Here is a 13,357-nt window from a genome sequence, read left to right as displayed (position 1 = left end):
CCCATTTTCAGCATCTTTTACTGCCATGCAACTACATTTGTTTCTGACCATTGGGGACCCTCACTTTAACTTTTATTGAAAAGGGTAAAAAAAAAAAATGGAAAAGGGTAGCCTTCATTGTCCAGCTTCACTATGCTAATGTGTTCATATTATCCTAGCCATAGCTAGCTACCACGTAGCAGACCATTATATACCAGCTAGCCAAACAACAGTAATCCTAAACAATGCTGCAGTTTAGTTTTTTGTCTTCATTTATGTTCACGCTGATAGCAGAACTATACGTTTCAGTTTTCAAGAAATCCCACGGTCAGTGTGTCATCTTTTGATGGAACACAGCACGCTAACTAAAATGTGAGTACAAATGGGAATTACAGCTGCTGGAATTTTAGCTAGCAACACATTGTACGACAAACTGCACACAAACAGTTTGTGTGTTTGCTGATGTTTGTTGAGCTAATAGAAATGTTGAATTTAAAAACTTTGGGCGGAACTAATGGTACTCCCTTTATGCTTTGGCAGCGCTAACTGGATGCTGAAATACCATGACCGTAACTTACGGACAACTACACTGTTCTGGTAATCGTTTACTAAAACTGATTTTTTTCTTTGATTTTTATGCATAATATCTTTACTTAAATGAGTAAATACACTGAAGTAAAGAGTATTTATGAAAGGGTTATATATAAAAAAATGTTTTTTACTCTACTCATTGTACCGGATTACAATCAATCCTCTCCTTTTTTGGAAACTTAAACTGTGCTTATAGAACTGTGATGTTATATTTCTTACAATTTCTGGTGCTCTCTTGACCAGATCTCTCTTAAAAAAAAAACACATTTTTAATGTCAATGAGATTTTTTACCCAGTTACATAAATTACACAGAAGAGTCATTTTGCCAACAATTGATTGCAGCTTCTACTTGGTGATGGGAATCTTACGTCTGGCTTAAAATGACTTGATATCAGTCATGAGAGATATGTTTGACCTAGGGTTGCCACTTTTATAACTACCAAATAAGGGACACTCTGGTATGGCAGAAGCACAATGCACAGACAGCTGGGCATAGTGTAAATATAAATGCATGTTCATATTCTTATAATAAAAATGCAGTACAATGTTGGTTTCAGTTTAATCAATACCTCATCTAAAGCAATATACAAAGCTGCAGTAAATGATGACAGAAATCACATGGGCAGTTCCTTCGACAAATAAGGAAAAAAAATAAAAAAATATTCAAATACAAGCACTCGTCTGTTACAATTGCGGCCAAATCAGATTTGGTATTTGTAAGTGTGCCATCTGTGGCATTGCGGGCAATGGCAATATACAGGACATTTGAGGTAGAATAAGGGACGAACCAATTTTGCTCATTATATGGGATGTCCCGAATAAAACAGGACAACTGGAATCCCTAGTTTTATGTACTTTTGACTGATTTTAGGTCAAAAAGTCATTTTAACAGTTTAAATTCCCACTATCATTTTATTGCACATCAATGGCAGCATGGTGGTTAGCACTGTTGCCGCACAGCAAGAAGGTCCTGAGTTCAATTCCACCATCAGGCCGGGGTCTCTCTGTGTGGAGTTTGCATGTTCTCCCCGTGTTTGCGTGGGTTCCCTCCGGGTACTCCGGCTTCCTCCCACCGTCCAAAGACATGCAGTTTCAAATTGCCCAAAGGTGTGAATGTGTCTGTGTGTTGGCCCTGCGACAGACTGGTGACCTGTCCAGGGTGTACCCCGCCTCTCGCCCTATGACAGCTGGGATAGGCTCCAGTGCCCCCTGCGACCCTGAAAAGGACAACCAGAAGCAAATGGATGGATGGATACCAGAAATCAGTTGTATCAAGTTGTATTTGTTGTTATAAGTTTGTTTTTGGCGCGTTGCTTTAAAGACAGCTTTGCCATCATAAAAAAATAAAAAGTTAAATAAGAATGGAAAAAATAAAGAAAATAAGAAACTCATGAAAACAAGTTTTTAATTAAAAAAAACTATAAAAAACAGTATGCAGTAAGATAAAGATAAAGCAGATCGGTCACTGGAGTGTTTTGTACAGATATATAAGAACACAGAAACATGCAGTGTAGTTTTTAAAATTGATGTCCTCTCCATGGTCTCCACCCCTAGAGGTCACAATACACCAGACATCTCCTTGACAACAGGCGAAAAGCAGCTCCATTCTCTCACATCATCACGTCAGCTCTCACATCATAATTTCTCATCTCTGCTGGCCGATGTTTGAATTCACGGCCTCCGCTCGTGATTTAAAGCTGCAGTTAAACTGGTGCGGGGCTCTGTGACTGATGAGACCACCAAAGGAAGAGGCTCTTTCCACACCTTGATGTTTACCTTTCCTGTCAGCTTGTTTCCACAAAAGCTGGGAGTGCCCTGACTGTTTGGGTCAGAGGGACTGCAGCTGGAGGGAGGGCTTCATTCTCACCTCAACACCTCCCACTTGGGTGGGGATGAAGGAGAGAGGAGACACCGAACAGCTGTAGCTACCTGTCTCTGCTTTTCACACCAACACATTCCTATTTTACAGCACAGTCAAATTACCATTCAATACACTTCAAAAAGCAACTCTAAAAGAACTGCAAATTTTCCCTTACATGGTCTATTTAGCAGCACGCCTGAGATGAGAGTTTTGTCCGATAATACATTGAGCTGAAGGTTTTCACATTTATGTAAAATGCTGAAAAGCTGCATGATCTATGGTGGTCCTGAGAGGTCAAACTCACTGTAACCTAGGAAAAAAACACACAATGGAAGTTAAATAAAACACAACGGATGTAAAAAATAAATAACAAAAACACAACAAAGGTGTATTCGGGGGGCACAATAATGTTGTAGAACAGCTTCTGAAGTGATAGGAACCAAAACATGCCAGAGATTGCAACAAGACCGACTCCCAAAGGGAAGGATTCATTGATTAGTCGATAACTGTTAGCTTGTCACTTCCACATGTGATATTTTCACGTTATTGTCTCCCCATGAACACTTTGGTTGTGTTTTGTGAGTTTTCATTCATTTTTTGTAATTGTGTTTTATTCAACTTCTGTTTTGTTTTGTGTGCTTTTGCAGCTTTTTTCTATTTGTTGGTGTTTTCTTAAGTTTGTTAAGTAGTGATTCATACATAGCACCATACAAATCAGTACTTTCAATTTGAATATTGGTTAGATCAATGGAAAAAAATAATCATTGAAACCATCCTGATCAGAATCCTTCATTAATCCAAGAGTGATCATAATATTAAATAATACAATATATTACAAAATAGCTCTAGCAAATACAAATACTTCTAATATATCCCAATACAGTATGATACACAAAACTGAATATTGACAAAGTTGAAATTGAGGTATTCTTTTTATCATACTGACTTTGCTGTTTTCTTTGTAAAGGATGTGCAGATATTACGGCTAACACACAATGAAACCTTGGAGACCAAAAACCAAGAGAAAAGCAAAGTGAAAACTGAACTACTGAACCTCGCACTAAATGGTTTTTTTTATTTTCATCCATGCATCCATTCTCTTCTGCTTACCCAGTTCAGGGTCACAGGCGGGCTGGAGCCTGTCCCAGCTGCTATAGAATAAGAAAAGTGGGGTTCATCCTGGACAGGTCACCAGTCTGTTGCATAGCTGCGACACAGAGACAGATAACCATTGATACTATCATTAACACCTATGGGAATCACCGATTAACCTAACCAAACTAACTGCATGTCTTTGGACTGTGGGAATAAGCCAGCGTACCCGGAGAGAGCCCAGACATGGGGCATATGGTGGATTCAAACCCAGATACCTACCTTCCACATAACCTGACGTCCACCTCCTGAGAAATGTAACTACTCATCAGGTCAACGTTCAGGGTTAAGAGGGGCGTCCGGTCTAAATCGAAATCACTTCTAACCTTGTGCATGTCCTCATTCACTACATACTCGGAGGTCTTGCTCTTCTCCTCCTGCCTTCATCTTCATCCTTGGTCCCATGTATTCACTATCATTTCTCTGCATATGTGCAAACTATCGTCGTCTCGCCTCTTTAACTTTGTCTTCAAACACCTTGACCTGAGCTGTCTCTCTGACGATTAACTCCATGTCGATTCTGGTCACTGCAAATGAAAATCTTGCTTCAGATGTTTCAGGGGTGTTTTTTCAGCAGGACATAGTCTAGTGTTTGACAGTCAGAGCTCATACTCTTTCTTGGAAAGTAACTAAACAATACTGAATGTACTTACCACAAACCTAAAGATTCTACCTTCCTTTTTTCAGGTGGTTGACCAGGTATCTCCTGCTGCTCCGGAAACAAAGAGCTCAAGCCGGTTTGAATGTTGTGCTTCATCAGTCAGCAAACAATAGGTCAGGATGGAAAAACAGAAGAGGTGAAAGGAGGAGGGAAAGCATTCAGGAGACAAGCAGCAGGAGGTTCCTGGGGGATAAAAGCCGGGAGGGGGTGCTGGGTTGAGATGTCAGAATCCCTGTGAAGGTGCACTGCCCCACTCCTGATTAGACTGCTAATAGTTAACTATTGTAAAGGTGTTACACTATAACAAGTGATAATGTGTAGCAGTTAATGTTTAGAAATGCAAAACTTAAAATGCAAAATCATTTTGAGGGCATTCAGAGTCTTTTGTTTCAACACAGAACATTTCAAAAAATATCAAACGAAAACATAAAGAGCATCCATTGTATATTTGTGTTATAGTAAAAGTCCTCATTAACTGTGTGTCCCCTGCAGGCCCTCTCCCTGTTATCTCCCATCAGATATGCTTGCTTCCTCTATTCTATTCAAAATGAGTCACTTATTAGCGGTACATTGTTTTCCGCAGTGACCCTTCAACCCATTACTGATTTGAGAGCCAAGCTATTAAATCAAACAACTATGCTTTGAAATGCAAAAGCAATGACCGGAGCAGACATGCGCAAACACAGTCCTGTCAGCAGCAAAAGGACACTGTTTGGGGGGGTTTTCAGCTCTGATCAGCAGGTGAGCGAGATCAACTATTTTTGATATTTTGTTTCAGTAACTCTTACTTGTGGGTTTCAGTGAGGGGTTTTGCCCCGGGGCTGCCACTGAACAAGCTGTCGAGATCAAATGTGTGACCCTGGCTTTGTATACTTGAATATAGGTTCCTTTTTAATTACAGCTTTTCTTTTTTTGATCATCTTATTTCAAAACCTACCCTATCCTAGCGTATTTGTTACGGACACTATAACAAGGGGGTGTCAAACATAAGCAAAGACTCCCTACTGGACAGCATAAGTTTTGGACTCATAAGTGTATTTTCATAACTTTTACAGCGTTTTCTACTGAGAGACCTCCCCCATGGCTGTTGATACTATCTCAAAATCATTTATATATTAACAATTAAATGAAAAATTAAATGAAGGATAATCTGAGCAATGAGCTAACTGCCAAAAAGGGACATTTCAGTGGTCCGGTAGCATTTTGGAACACACTCATTTCTGTATAGCCAGTGAAAAAATGTTGTAATTAATGACATCCATGGATTTTAACAAAACTGTATCCATGTCTTCAGGCAGCATAGGTTCGTTCTCTGTGTGTTAGCTAGCATTATTAAAAACGGTGAAGAGATGAGACATGTTTCTTCTGCACTGTTAAGATTCACTATTGCATGTAATGTATGTCATGCTATACAGTCATGTGGCGTTAGCTTGTCCACTATTTTGAATGTGTGACCATCACTGTAACATAAAGTGAATAAGGCCTGTGTCACATAGGCCTATAGACATGACAGTAACCAGCTGGCAACCACCTGTTGCTAGGGGAAAACGTGTATTCCACAAAGTTAGCAAAAACATCCTCGTGATTGCTTTGGTTTGGCTAACATTGTGCTTTAAGCCTAGTTTAAATGAAAGTGATGCACTCAAAAAAAGGGTGATCAGCTCCTCTCTGAACTGCAGTGAAATTGTAAACAGGAACTGGAAATTGAGACCCTTTTCCTTCAAAGTAAAAGTTGGGGCTTTTCATACATGTTAGCTACAGCACAGGTTTTGCATTGAAGGCGAAGCTTCTTCATTTCTCGTTTGTTTTTGCACATTTTACTATCATTCAGCTAGTGGTTAGTGAATATTTGCAGGCTACCATGGCAATCTGCTAGCAACTTTGCTATCTGATCCAATATAGTGGGTTAACTCTTGAGAACTGTGCACTTGATGTCACATGAGAAACCTCAATATAGCAGCATTCAAGCAGCACGAGACCTTCCCAACTGCTAACTCAGGGACATCTTTGATTCTATTTTTATCCTTATGTGGAGCTTGCATTAAGTTCTGCGTCATGCTGGGGGCTCACTGTTTACTCCGTGGTTGACTTTGTGGGTGATTTACCCTTTAAATTTGTAGTGGTTCAATCCAGCGCTTATTTGGGCTCTGGTTCGACCGGTAGGCGAGTACCCTCCCCTTAAATACCAATTAGTCAGCCTGTTTATGTGTGAATGTGTGATTGGTTCATTTGATTTTGTTTTTCTGTAGTATACTTTTTAATTTAAACACTAACTGTTTTGTATTTTGTAATGGCCCAGATCAAGGCCACAAACCTAAGCGTGTTAGTCTGCTGATAAAGTTGTTCCCTAGTTTTCCATGAAAACAAGAAAAATATGGCACTTTTTTGCAATGAGAGGAAAACATTTAAAACATCTTCTCGGAGATGTGTCTCTTAGTTAGAAATTGAAATAGGGGCAAACAGAATCTCACCAAGTTAGACAGGTTTCAGGGTCATGTTTGACGTGAGGCTTTTGCTCTGATTAATCAGTGGTCTGTTGATATGCATGGATATTCATTTCTGTAAATTAAATAAGCTGATGTATTCCTCCGACCATCCCCGCTGTATTCCTTCCAACTGTTTTAACACCTGGGCTTTCTTTATCACCGCTGTGGACCTACCGCTGATTCTTCCTGCTGGGAGGGGTAAGTGAGGTGAATAAGTAAAGGTGGGGGGTCCCGAGGTTGGAAGCACTCAGCAGGAAGGAGGGCTGTGACTACTGCCTTGTTTGGCCAAACTCAGTCGAGGATAAGGCATCACCAAGAGATTTACACTACTCTGGTTAATCATGAACACTGGAGCACAAGTGCTTAATATATATTAGTGAAAAGAAAAATAACACCTTATTTTTCACAGGACACACTCACAAACACCAGGACAGAGATCCACTGTGGACTACAGGAGGTCACGTAAGGATTCAGGCCCTGGCCAACATGTGGTTCAAAGAAATCCTGCAAGAATCGTTTTTTCTTGAAAAGAGTAAAGATCCAGTGAGCAGCAGTTCTTTGGGCAAAAATGCTGATGTCAATGTCTACCATAGACTGTATATAAAAGATGGAGGCACAGCAGCACTAACCCATTTTTGAACATTTTGAAGCCTCAGTGTTGTTGCTGCCCATGATATTGTTCTTGGAAGCCAGATGTTACTATATTTGGACAAAAAAGCTACCAGTATTGATGCAATGCAAAGACACAGATAGCTAATCATGCTTTATATTATGTGTTAAATATCCTGTTATTTTGTTTCTAATATTGTAGCGTTCTCTTGCTTTGTATTATATGGCAAACACAGTTACAGCTAGACTGAAAGCATGTGTGGACTTGCTTGCATCTTACTTTTCAAAATAATGGCGCACACATACTCAGCCGTCTCGAGGCGCTCACTGTTCACATCTCCAAAGATGCACTATTATATTGCTTATTGTTGATATATCTTTTGCAAGGAAATATTTTTATAACTACTCTTTTTTTTGACAAATGCCCATTCACTGCTCCTTCTTCGATATGTTTATCCATGTGAATTAACATTTTAGAAATGCATACTCGCTCATTAAACGGAGAACCAGAGTATGATGTGAAGTAAATGTCAGTGAAGGAAAGTGCAAAAGGTTGATTGGGAAGTTAAATTGGATATTGAGCTGACTGAGCTGTGTGCATCTCGGTCAGTGTGTCAGGATTATTGGATGATAGCCGTGCCTGTCTAATAAGAGCTAGCAAATACAGGACAATTGGGTTACAAATGAGCAACAATTCTACCTCAGGGTGAAAGATAATTACAATCAATACTAACCTTACGCTAAAGTCCTGTATCGTCTGACCTTGAGCCTGACGTATATGCAATGGGGTTTTTTTTCACAGTTGAATTAATGGTATTGATGTAGTTAATTATTTCCATATTAAAAGTGAAATTTCCCTTCACACTGGTGTCAAGGGCAAGATAGTGAAAATAGGTACGATTTGTATGATAAGAAAGTTGCTAAAAGGCGAAACTGTTGCTTGGTTTTCAGGCAGTGTTTGTATGTGTGTGTTTTTGCCGGGGGTGGGGGTGGAATTATGAGGTGAAAGGACACATGTTGACAAATCATATGGCCATCAGTCTGGGCCGGCACACTCCATGCCAAAGTCAATCGTCCCATTAATTATAAGAGGCAGGCACCCTCACCGAGTGCCGCACACTGCCTCGTTTATTCCTGCTGACCTGTTCGCACAGCAGACATTTTGTTTCGGGCTCGGAGATTTGTAATTGGCAGAGGCCACACAGCGCAGACCTTAACACGGGCCACTTTGGAGCCTCTCAGCCACCCGTCAACATCAACCTCGCACAGGCTCGGCCCTGACAACACACGCACTGTTTTAATGCTTGAAAGATCCTGTGTTAGGTACCGAGAACACAAATATGGCTTGACACCTGGAATGAGACTTGATGCAGCACGATCCACGGAACATCTCCTGCACCAGTGTAGCATTAAAAATACACAAATCATCGCCATGGTGGAGCACTGATACCCTCAGCATCACCCCACCACCAAAATAGGGTTTCTTCTGCATTAACAGTCAGACCACCACATGATTAAACCTGCACAACTTCAGGTTCATTAAAAAAAACAAGACAGACTTTTGTAATATTAATAAAAAGCACTCAATGACGCAACAGAAAGTTTACAACCGTGCTACAAATCAAACCAGATTTCTGACTTGCTGACAAAGAAATGAGCACACGAGAATTCCCAAAAGTCTCATTAACCAAATTCCTTGACACAACTTTCTTTGGGCTTCATTTGTGAAAGTGATGTGGTAGAAGATGATGCTGGTTGGATTAAACCAAAACAAGTCTTAATATAATACTGACGTTGTCTTCAGTAAATGATGATGATGAAAAGTTAGCTACACATTTGGCAGAGACAAAGAAACATTATCAGTCATGTAGTTATGTGTTTCTTGTAATTTCAGTCCAGTTTTTTTCCCGTTTAGCTTCTGTTTGGGTGAAAACGTTCTTTTTAGCCTTTAAATCCCACCCCACTAGCTGTTAATTTTGCATGTTTGCCATTTAATTTTGTTTGAACTTTACATAGCTGTAAATGTCAATGAGAGCTGTGACTCTCAGCAAAATCAGTAAAGGTTCTAAACTAAAACGGCCCAGGTGAGTATTCCTGAAATGACATAAAAGGGATCCCACTTTACATGAGCAAACTATTTCATTTCAGGAAATGTCAAGTAGCATGAGGCATAAACCCACCATACATTGTAAGGCAGTACAATGTATTGCTTTAGAAATTTGATGCTCCCTATTAATCATCCCCCAAATTATCTATTCAGTCATTTTTTAGCCAGAAATGAAGAAGATTCAACTTCAAGGTAAATTCAGTGAATGCTCACGTCAGGCTGTCAGTTCAGTCAGGCGTTGCTTGTACTAAGTGGTCTTTGGCATTTGTGCCTTGACTCAAAGGCCACATCAATTGTTATCAGCTGTTATTGTTATAATATTGTTGACCAAGAGCAAACAGTCCTTTAGTAAAGAGCAAATAACCTCTGCAGTGTAAGAGGGCCAAACGCTGGAGGCGTCTTGTTTGGGAGGCACTGTGTTGAAGACTTTTTTTACCCAGTTTTCAGACGGGTTTTGTGTTTAACTTTAGCATTACACTATACCGCATATAACCTAAACTATAGTTTGGGTTCAAGTGCACCTTTTCACACCTTTAACCCTGTGAATGAAAAATGACTCTAACCAGGATGTTTAAACAACATGCCAAGGACTACTTTACAGGAGCCATATGTTATGTTAGTGACAGACCCGTTTCACGTTGTCTAAACCCTACCTCAAAACAGAAACCTCCATTAAAACTTCATAATATTATATTTACAGCATTTAAATGAGGTAAATGCATGTGCAAGTACATCACATTGGCCAAAATTTCAACCTTCAGACTGCATTAAATATTTGGCTTCTTACAGTATTTGGCTAAATGATGTCATAGAGAAGACATATTCATTTAATCCCACCGTTTTAACCCCCTATTACATGAACCAAATTAAACACATTGTGTGTAGGGGGAGTCTAAGGGGTAAATACATGCACTTATTTTGCAGGGAAAAATTGGGGATTAAATGGGTTAATAAAGCAGTCTCACTCCACACCATGAAAACCTTCTGTTTGTAAAGGACAACTAGTCAGAAATTGTTAAAAGCATTAAAACATGTTTGCGTTCCTCAATCTTGGCTCCTCTACCAGGAAACACTGTGAGAGACTGTGGTCCATACTGACATACTTTATTGGATGGAGATCTTCTGACTGTGGTAAATGGTAAAAGGGTGAATGGACTTCCATATTTTTCTCTCTAACTGAGCACTCATTTTTACTATAAACTTAATTCACCTGGTCACACACAATTTTACACAAGCACCTTGTCTAACATTGCAGACACATTCACACGCCATTGGATGCATCAGGGAAACTTATTCTGTAGTATCTTGCCCAAGGATACTTCCACATGCAGCCATAGCTGGGTGTCGAACCTCCTCTACCTCCAGAGCCGGAGGAACCCAGAGTCATTTGAGTACAGTGAGCTCATTGTCATGTTCCAGAAGCCGGTTTGAGATTATTTGAGCTTTGCGACATGGTGCGTTATCCTGCTGAAAGCAGTTGTCAGTACATGGGTACACTGTGGTCATAAAGGAATGGACATGGTCAAAAACAGCACTCAGGTCGGCTGTGGGATTTAAATATTTTTCACTTTGTACTAAGAAGGCCAAAGTGTGCCAAGAAAACATCCCACACATCATTACACCACAGACAGGATGGTGTTGTTTACGCCAGATTCGGACCCTTTTTTCCCCCCAATCTTCTAACAGGAGTGCGGTCTTCTGCTGCTGTAGCCCATCTGCTTCAAGGTTAAACATGCATGTGTTATATATTCAGTGATGCTGTTCTGTAACAAGTGGTCTGGCCATTCTCTTCTGACTTTAACAAATCATTTTTGCTGGGAAAACTGACGTTCATTTCTTTTTGGACCATTTTCTGTAAACCCTAGAGATGATTGTGTGGGAAACTCCCAACAGATCAGCAGTTTCTGAAATACTTTATCACTTAACTCACCTTTCTTCGCCATTCTGATGCTCATTTTGAACTTCAGCAGGGCGTCTATACCATGTCTGCATGACTGAAAGCAGTGAGTTACTGGCATATGATTGGCTGATTAGATATCTGTGTTAACAAGCAGTTGAAGAGGGGTACCTAATGAAACGACTGGTTAGTGTATTACGTAATGAAGATGCCACAGTTTACCCAAAATATTCCCAGATGATTTTCTTCTTCTTCTTTTGGGAAAAAAGAAAAAGAAAAAAAACTGATGAGTTGACAATGTGCATCTGCAGAATTCTACTCATTTATTTAGGAAATAATCTTAAAGTTTGGCTGCGTGTTCAGCCAAACCTTTCCTTTTTTTGTTTTTTTTGTTTTTTTTTTTTTTTGTTTTTTTTTGGCCTGTCCCGTTTGGCTCTTTTGCCCTCAGAATTGTTGTCTAAAGGCAAAGAAAGATGCCCAACGGATTTACTTTACCAAACTGACCATCCCAGCCTTGCCGTAATGGTCCATTTGATTCACCTTTTATTGTTTATTTTATTTTCACTTACTGAATACGGGACAGACTTGACTGGGGGAAAGAAGGGGAGAAAGAAAGAGGGAAAGAGAAACAGCTGAGAAGAGGGACGGGGGAGAAGGGCAAAAGACAAAAACCAACAGAACGGGCAGAGAAAAAAAATGCATATATCAATCACCTGGATCACCTGCTGAGAAAGAAAAAAGAAAGCAAGCAGAAGAGAACAAGAGTAATAGAATAAACAACATCACAATGATATATGGGAATATGACAGTAAATACTAAATGTTAAACATTATTGTGCAGCACATAAGATCAACAGAACACAGTGTGCTTTGAGGTAGGAGCCAAAAAGGGTGTAGTTTGTGGGTGTGATCACCCGTGTGTACACCTGTGAGCATGGACGCGCTTGTTTTTTGTTTTTTAAAAGGTTCCTTCATGTAATGATCTGCTAGAGGGTGTGGGGGGGCCACAGCCCCGTCCTCCAGGGCGTGAAGCAGGTGTGGAGGAGATCAAAACTCCAGACATCCAGAGGCCCCCAGAACACAAGAGACCAAGGAAGACCAACAGAGGGGCAGCCGCGCCACTGTCCCGGAAAGAGCTGAGGAGAGTCCCAGATGAGGGCTCACTCAGCAGCCGCGGAGCAGAAGCCAGGGGGAGTTGCAGTGACGCGCCCGTGAGCTCCGCCGGCAGCCAGCTGCGCCTGAGTGACCGAGCCAAACCTTTCCTAGCGCTCCACTCCTCTGCTGTATGTTGTTCCTGGCAGAGATGATACCTGGAGCTGAGCATGCTGGGAAAGCATTTTTCAGTGCCATTGCTATTCTGAGTATAATGTCTGGCGGCCAGCCATGCACAGCATTAGCAGCTCCACGAGCTCACTGCCAACATCTGTAGGTGCTTCACACAGACTCTGCAGAGACTGACAAACCGTTTTTTTCTTTTCAGGTCCACATACCTCCAAACTTTCTGGGGCCGAGGGTTGGGTGGAGGAGGGGATGCAGAGAGGGGTACAGGAGGTGTTTCACAGCCAGAAAAACATCTATCATGCAGGCGCCGCTGTGACCAAACAAATCAGCGGCGGCTAGAAAATATGATTTCACCAGGGGAGGAATGCAGGAGCTGAGACGCTTCGAGGCTGGCGCACACTGTATGGCTGTGTGAGAACGACGGCAGGATGGGATGAGGAGGTTCTGCGGGCCTGCAGCTGGTGAAGGCTCACGTTAAAGGACATCTAAGTGCTCAGGGGGTCTGGGCTGAACATTTGCAGTTGTGCTTTTTGATTTTAGGCTGTTCAAAACTTTCAAGAAAAGAAAAAAAGTGGGAGAAATTACCCCAAGTTACTGTTACATACTCAGTGAAGATTTTCTCCTTCGGTTGGAGATTAAGCAAGTTGTTAAGCTTGGAGGGAGGTGCTGCTGTTGTTGTTGCTGTCCGGTGTTGGTTTCCTGCTTGAGACCTCAAGCAGATGAAGCCATGAGG

At 41.0% G+C, this 13,357-nt stretch overlaps 1 long non-coding RNA gene across 1 annotated transcript; it reads left to right on the top strand.

Annotated features, from left to right (window-relative positions):
* Positions 1-285: 285 nt before the first annotated feature.
* LOC146555900 (uncharacterized) lies at positions 286-4,415 on the top strand. The gene is made up of 3 exons (XR_014889225.1): positions 286-351; positions 520-576; positions 4,272-4,415. It is a non-coding gene; the product is annotated as an uncharacterized LOC146555900 (long non-coding RNA).
* The last annotated feature ends 8,942 nt before the right edge of the window (positions 4,416-13,357 follow it).

This window comes from Mchenga conophoros, linkage group LG17, assembly GCF_057382185.1.
Source record: "Mchenga conophoros isolate Kocher_MC1m ecotype Shallow Benthic linkage group LG17, M_conophoros_male_GT1.1, whole genome shotgun sequence".
Taxonomy (NCBI): Eukaryota; Metazoa; Chordata; class Actinopteri; order Cichliformes; family Cichlidae; genus Mchenga; species Mchenga conophoros.
Note: the sequence above shows the minus strand (reverse complement) of the source record. Positions and strands in the feature narration are given on the sequence as shown.